Genomic DNA, 7,675 nt, shown 5'->3' with positions numbered 1-7,675 from the left:
TTTATGTAATAAAACAGAAGTTATTCACCTATCTTGATATTCATTTTCTCAGTCTGCTCAAAACAAGACAACAGGCCCAAAATAAAATCCCTTATGCTAAACCTCCTGTTACCAAAGCACGACTTCACGTAATTACTGTTTGGATCTCCGAGAAATGGAATCTTAACCCAGTCCATCAGGAATCACTTGATCAGCACTAGTCCTGTCATCTGCCTGATAGACCCCAGCTCACCCCTACAGGACAGTGACCTTGCAACAATCGACTTGCCTTTTCACCTAGTATAACTTCTTTGTTCCTGCTCCCTTTTGCCTAGAAAAAATCTCTCATTTTGTATAGCTCCTCGGAGCTCCTTTCTGTCTGCTAGATGGGAAGTTGCCGATTCATGAATCATTAAATAAAGCCAATAAGATCTTTAGATTTTACTCAGTTGAATTTTGTTATTTAACAAATCCGAATGCCCGTATACCCACCCCATTAACAGTTCTTACCATGGGATGGGGCATTTGAACTTTCTCTTTCGTGTTTTGTTTTTTTGGTTTTTTTGCTTGTTTGTTTGTTTTACCGTATTCAAATATTAGGGAAAATGCATATATATAGTCATTTTGAAAGAAAAAAATGGCAAAGTAATTGGGAGTCATGTGAATCATGAGCACTGCCTTTCTGGTGGCCTAGTTCCCTAAGATAAGAAGGCACTCTCCCTCCTGATGTATGCAGAGAGGAAGTTCTAGTAGTCTTCTCCAAGGTCGCTCCGCTTTATGCATGGCACTGCTAGAAGAATTCTTGCCTGTGAGCACAGGGCTTTCCTTGCTACCTCCACACAAAACATGCCACTTCACATTATTAATCACATTATTAAACACATGGACGCATAGACCGGCAGGTCTGGGGAAGGTTTTAGAGATAGCCCTTTTGGGGGCAAGGCAGGACTGGTAGGGACATGTCTCAATTACCTTTTCCATGCCCACACTGGGCAGGACACTTGCAAACAGGACTTCTGCTCAGCTCCAGCTTGTCATTTTCCTCATGGGGAAACTTTGTGAGCCGTTATGACTTGTCCCCAGAAACTTCCCCGGGTAGCATAGGGAAAAGGCACTCCACTGCAGAATGAGGCCACACCATCTGTGTCACATCTCCATGGTTCCTGCACCCTCCCCCGTCCCCCCAGAATCCAAAACAGCAGTGGAGCACCCACACATGTGTTGAGAAAGGAATGAAATCTCCAGCCAAGGAGAGTAGGTGAATGTGTAGATATGCACACACACAGCAGGAAAGGAGGCCATTTGCGAGGAGTTGGGGGGGTGTTTCCCCTGGGACAAACAAAACAAAGCAGATTTCTCTGCTAGAGTTCCTTTGAACCAGAAATTACAATCTTTGCTCCAAGAGACAAGAGGATTACAAAACATCTTAAATGTCCTCCTTTTCTCCTTTTACTGCAAAGCTCCAATGAACTCAAAACCCAGGGGTATTCACTGTAACACAACAGATTAAGCAAATAGGACTGGAGAGTCATTTGGGATCTTTTTCCTTTACACAAGCCCCTCTGTGAGGGTAGGGCTTGTGGGGCAAGCCGGGAAGAGACCGCCTTTTCTAAGGCGGGCACAGCTTCACTAGGCACAGCAATTATTCTAAAAACATCTGGAGCATGAAATTTTAAAACGCCAGAATTACAGTGGATCGAGATGGAGCCTTGGATATTCTCTGCACAGTGCCACAGGAGAGGCCAGGGAGCTTTCCCAGGAGGTAAGATTTATCCTCTTTCTCTACCTGTTCTGAAACAAAGTCTGGGATTTGAATCCATTTGGTACAGGATTCCCCCGTTCCTCTGATTCCCAAACAGGAAGAAATCCAGAAATCACAGCAGATTGAGTATGCATCAACCCTACAGAAAGGCAGCCCAACTTTGTTGTTTTCTGTTTCACAGATGCCTTCAACAGACATTAAAAAGAAAGAAGGAAGAACCAAGCCATTCTCTGCTTTTTAGGAGCAATAGTTTACATCTACTTTATGGGGTGGGGGGGAAAACCAACAACAATAAAAAAAAACCTTCTTTATACAGGAATGCCCGCTAAGAGCTGTGGAAGGAAAAAAGGACTTGGAAAATCTACCAGTTTGCAGCCTGGAATGAAGTAAATCCTTCAGAAAAGGATTCTTCAGACATCAGGGAGAGTTAAAGCCATTCGGAATTAGAGTAGAATAGTCATTTTTAGTTTTGTGGAAGGGAGAAAAATTAAATCCCATCTGTCCTTTCTTAGGAATCCAATAGGATGTGAGTGCCCCTCAAAACAAGGAAGGAGACTTGTCTTCCAGAAGACAGTATATCCCACAGACAGGGTGAGGGAAAGAAGGTGTGGAGGGACATGCACCCCAGCCCAAGAGGAATAGGACAGAAGCCTTGAAGGCACTGGGGCAAGATTTAGGAGATCTTATACTTTCCATAAGAACTTGAAGTGAAGGAGGCAATGAGGCAAAACAATGGAAATGCAAAAGGAAAGCTCTTTTTTTAACTCCAGAGAAAATAAAAACAAACCCATCCAGGGAAGTTACCATCATCCCCAGCACACTGGTGGGCAGTGAACAATGTTTAGGTAGGGATGGCAATGCAATCCCTGTTAATGATTATCTCCATCTAAAACCAATCTAGAGGAGCACCTGGGTGACTTAGTTGGTTAAGGTCTGCTTTGGGCTCAGATCATGATCTTTAGATCAAGTCCAAGTTGTCAGGCTCCCTGCTCAGCGGGGATTCTGCTTCTCCCTCTCCCTCTACTCTTCCTCCTTCTACTTGGGCATATGTGCTCTCTCTCGCTCTCTCTCTCTCAAATAAATAAGTAAAATTAAAAAAAAAAAAAACTGACCTAGAATCCAACAAGGAGACTTCAGGTTCGAAGAACGCAATGCAGACCTCCACCTTGACATCATGGACATTTAAGCACAGACGATGGAGTGGCAGGGGTGGGAGATCAGTAGGGATGTATAAAGCTCATTCTACAACATGAGGAGGGAGAAATTGCTGTTGTTGACCTAACGAGAAATACAGTCCAAGCAGATCTCTCCATAAGTGACAAATGTAACCCAGAGGAAAAATGAAGAGTGATGGTATTATACTGGGCCACTGGGGAGAGGTGGAGGCGCGGTAGAGGGGAACTAAGTCTTCATCTGTCGTGCCACGAGGTCAATAATTAATGTACACAGTTGATTAGTCTATAAATTGCTGCAAAATATACTTCAAAGTATAGCGGTAACTTTCAGAAGAAGGAGCTAAATGTGCTTATAAGGGCTGTCTCCAAAGAGTGGGGCCCAGGTTGGAAAGGATGAAGCAAGAAACAGTTGTTTCTCTTTATAAACCCTTTGGTACAATTTGATTTTTTAACCAAGAACATGTGTCACCTCGATTTAAAAAAAACCTATCTTCAGAATATGGTTACAAGTAATGCACGGAACCATTAATTTGGGGATGATTGTTATCCCATCTATATGTATTATCTTGATTTTTAAAACGTCGACATAGAATTAACAGAATTGCAACTCAATAATTAACATGGGAATGACTAACACCCGTAAGTATGGGGTCTTCCCACTCTTGCGTAGGTGTATTTCCTAAATTATTCTTGTCTTCTTTCATGTCTCTCACTAAGAATGTTGTTGTCTAGATATTGTTTCTGTACATTTCTTGTTGATGAAGACTTTTACATTTGTATTCCTGTTTTAAATAGGATTTTTAAAGAAAGATTTATAGGTGGTTATTGCTAACATAGAAAAATCATTGATTTTGCTATTTTAAAATATGACCCTCCTACTGTAATCTTGTATTACTGTAAATAGTTTTTCAGTTGGATCTCTTGGGGGTTTTTTAGTTACTAATAATAACATTGATAAGTAATGATAGCCCAGCTTTAATTCTTCTTATTCCTTTGCTCTGTTTACTCTATTCTTTAAGTTGTCAAATGGCAGCAGCAATGGTAAGCATCTTTATTTCCTCCCTGATGTCAGTGGAAGTTCATCTCATGTTCCCTACAAGCAAGGTTTTGATCTAACTCATCACAAGGTAACAAAGCCTGGTGGTAAAAATGATAAGCTTTTAGATCAGACTGCCTGGTCCTAGGTCAAATCTGGATCATCCATTTTCTTAGTAGCATGACCTTGACCAATTACTTACCCTCTCCACCTCAATTCTCTTGTCAGTGAAATGGGATAACAGTGCCGGCTCCACTGGGTAGCTGCGCTCACTAAATGAGATTATATGTGTAAAACACCTATCCAATGCATGCATGTGACTTTCAAGAATCTAATATATGACACCCATTCCATGTCATGTTGTTAGATCTGGTCTTTTATTAGCCCCTTGAGGCTATTTTGGACCTGGACTCTGCCATTAGTTTTCATGGCTTCTGTTAGTTTAGCAGAGCCTTGTTGATTCCCTGGGGTTTGAGTAGAACTTTGAGGTGCTGTGTGCATTCCATATGAGGAATCAAAGTGTCACCCTAGATCCCTGCAGATGTTCTCTCTGTCTTCTTTGTATCTCCTTAAGAATGGAAAAATCAGACAGCCCTGGAGTGAGGTCATAGTTCTAGCTCTCAATGTGTGGTCTTGGGGAAAGTCTTAACTTCTCTTGGCTTCTAGCTCCTCGTCTCCAAGTAGAATGAGAATGTCTGCCTCTGGAGGCTCTTTCGAACATAAGAGGGGGAGCAAAAGCCCACACCTACCCTTGCATTTCTTTCCACTTCTTCACCCAGGACCCCTTTGTCCAAAATCAGAAGTAGTGAGTGGCCTGGATGGCAGGAGGAAACCAAGCTCCCTGGGATTAAACCCAGCTCCACTTCAGGTGGATATAATTCAGTCTTTCCAGGCTCAGCTTCGGTGGGAGTCACAGGCTTCCAGTCCTGATACCACAGCTGAGCCAGCTCAAGAGACGCTCTTACCTCTGAAAATTCAGTCCCTTCAATGTCCCTTCACTGTCAACAGCTCTGAAATTCTCAGCTGAAAGACTTGGTGTGCGACACAGGGATACAGCTTCCTCCCCTGCAGAGAGCAATTCTCCCTCAGCCAGAACCTGTTCAAAGCCCTCAGACCTTCCAGAAAGGCGCCTACAGCTCTATGCAAAGTGTTTTTATTAATATTTGGACAAGACAAAGGAATGCATTACCATATAGCCACGTCTGCAAGCAGCAAAGACATTCAAATTGCTCTGAGTCACCCCAAGCAAATGCCACAAAAACACAGACAAAAGCCCCCCTGCTGACCGTCTTGGTTGCTAGAATACCAATTGTCAGCATCTGTGGATTCGTCCACTTGGCACATGTGTGCGGCCTTGCTCTGTCCTGCTGGCTAAACCATCCTTACCCAGGACACAGATAGGAGCGCAGAGGTTCCGATCGGCAACCCTGCCCCAGCCTCAGATCTGCATTTTCATGAAAGCCTGCCTTGGGGGTTTTCCTGGCTGGCATCTGGAGCCATCCAACCAGACCCCTGTCAGACGGACAATGCCCTTTATTTGAATCTTCCTTCTACCTTCCCTGTCTGTCTACAAGGCACCAAACACTCACTCAAACCAGAGACCTGGTAACACCCTCAGATCCCTCTACGCATTGATCACCAAGTCCTGTCTATTGGAGTTCCTAAATCACACCCATATGTGTTCATTTCTCTTTCTCTCCCTCCCCAGAGCTTGCTGAATTACTAGCACAGCCTCCTTCTTGTCTCGGTGCTCTAGTCTCTCCCTCTCCAATCCATTTGCTACAAAGCTAATGTGATTGTGGGTCTTCATGCCACCACAAAGGACTTGCCCTCCAGCTGATTTCCAAATCCATGACATTCACGACCTTGTAAGACCTCCCCTCAGCCACCTGTCTTTGCCCTCCTGTGCCCAGTGCCACACTCCACCAGGCTCTGTGTGGTCCCATTCTATGGCACTCATCATCTCCTTCCAGACTGTCCCTATTGCCTCTAACCACCTCCTCCTGGTTGCCTCCCATTCACCCTCAAATTCCACTCGTGTCATATCTGGGGACAGCTTTCTTGCTACTACCCACACTGAGTGCCAGAGTCACTGTGATGATATCCATCTTCCTCTCTGATGCCCACCTGCCTCCGGACCATTGTCCAGGAGCGTAAGGTGATAAATTTCAGATGGTGTCAGCCAGACAGAGACATACTCAGACAGTTCCTGAAGGAAACATTCCAACGGCTGTAATCCCTTTGCCAGTTAAAGGGTTGGGAGGGACTCTATGGGAATGTCATGGGACCCTAAAGGTGCAAGAAGCATAAGAAAATCCAGGCATCTCAGGAGGCAGTTGTTGAGGACATGAACTAAAAGTGTATTCAGATCCCAGTGATGACATTCACAAGCCCTGCTACTGGGCATGTTACTTAATTTCAACTGTTTCATCTGAAAAATAAGGGTAATTATTCCTACCTCATGGGCTGGTTGTAAAGATTAAGAGATAGTTCAGGGAAAGAACTTTGCACAGTGCCTGGGACACCAGCAGCAGTAGTTGCTAACATTAAGTAACGATGGTAAGATGGTAGTGGTTGTAGTGGTATTTAGTAGCAATAATTATTCCATGCACATCAAGTCCCCCTAAGACCTTCCAAGTCATCTGTGCGTTGTTCTGCCCTGGAGGGGCTGATGGAATTTAGAGCGTCTGTGGCTCAGAGTTTTGAGCTTATTGCATCTAACGGTTGAAACTTCAGCTCTTTGCACATGGATATTAATCTCCACTGAAATATTGGAGAGCTTTAATTAAGGCGATTGGGCTGATTAATGATTCCCTCTGGGCGAGTGCCGAGGCACCTAGAAGTGGAGCAAGGGCTTTCTCAAACACAGGCAGAGCAGTCCTCCACCAATTTGCAGATGATGCTAGCTCTTCCCAGGCTGTTGGCTCTCAAGGCTGTACCCCCATCCAGGGTGCCTGCGGCTACTTTTGCAGTCATAAACACACCGGCCTATCAAGAGGAAAGACTGGGTCACCAAGCCTTGCTGCTTTCTTTATTCTAACTCTTAACTCTTCCTCTCCAAGAACTTCCTTTCCAAGAACTGGGACTAGAAGTGGCTGCAGGGTTGTAGGGTAAGACACTCCAAATTCTTACTCCATTCCACTGTAAACTTGAATTAGATAAATCCCCGGGACTCAGGGTTCAACTCCCCCTGAACCCTGTAGAAGATAGACCCTCCCCACACCTAATTTTGCCCTCAGCAGTAATCTCCTCACCTTCCAGACGGGAAAAAGAGCAAAATGTATGTTTATTCAGGATCAGCACCTCAGGCTGGGTATTGGGACTCCAGGACTGGGCTAGGGCTTTGGAGTCAGGATTTGAATCAAAGAGTTGTTTTAAAGATTAAATAAATTAATTCATGTGCTTAAATCAGTGTTTCTCACACTGTAATATGCATACAGATTACCTGGGGATCTCTGACATGGCAAGTCTGGGGTGGGGCCCTAGAAATCGTCTGGTTTACGAACTCTTGGATTATGTCAGCGGTGCTGGTCTAAGAACCACACTTTGAGTAGTCAACAGTTTAGAAGGTTGCCTCACTTAACAAATGTTTTATGTGGTAGCTATAATTGTGTGTGCTCAATCGCTGTTGAGGAGCAAAACTGAGCTGAAATTTGTACAGTCTAATGATAGTATATTCAGCATTTTCATATCTCTCATTTTATTTAATTCCCATAATTTGGC

At 44.0% G+C, this 7,675-nt stretch overlaps 1 long non-coding RNA gene across 1 annotated transcript in view; it reads left to right on the top strand.

The window, feature by feature from the left end:
- Positions 1-1,552: 1,552 nt before the first annotated feature.
- Positions 1,553-7,675, top strand: part of LOC122910560 — a 28,738-nt gene continuing 22,615 nt past the window's right edge. Inside the window, exon 1 of the long non-coding RNA XR_006385242.1 lies at positions 1,553-1,741. This is a non-coding gene — a long non-coding RNA (uncharacterized LOC122910560). The remainder of the gene's footprint in view (positions 1,742-7,675) is intronic.

This window comes from Neovison vison, chromosome 6 (assembly GCF_020171115.1).
Source record: "Neovison vison isolate M4711 chromosome 6, ASM_NN_V1, whole genome shotgun sequence".
In the NCBI taxonomy this organism is placed as follows: Eukaryota; Metazoa; Chordata; class Mammalia; order Carnivora; family Mustelidae; genus Neogale; species Neogale vison.
This window is presented reverse-complemented; position numbering and strand designations above follow the sequence as displayed.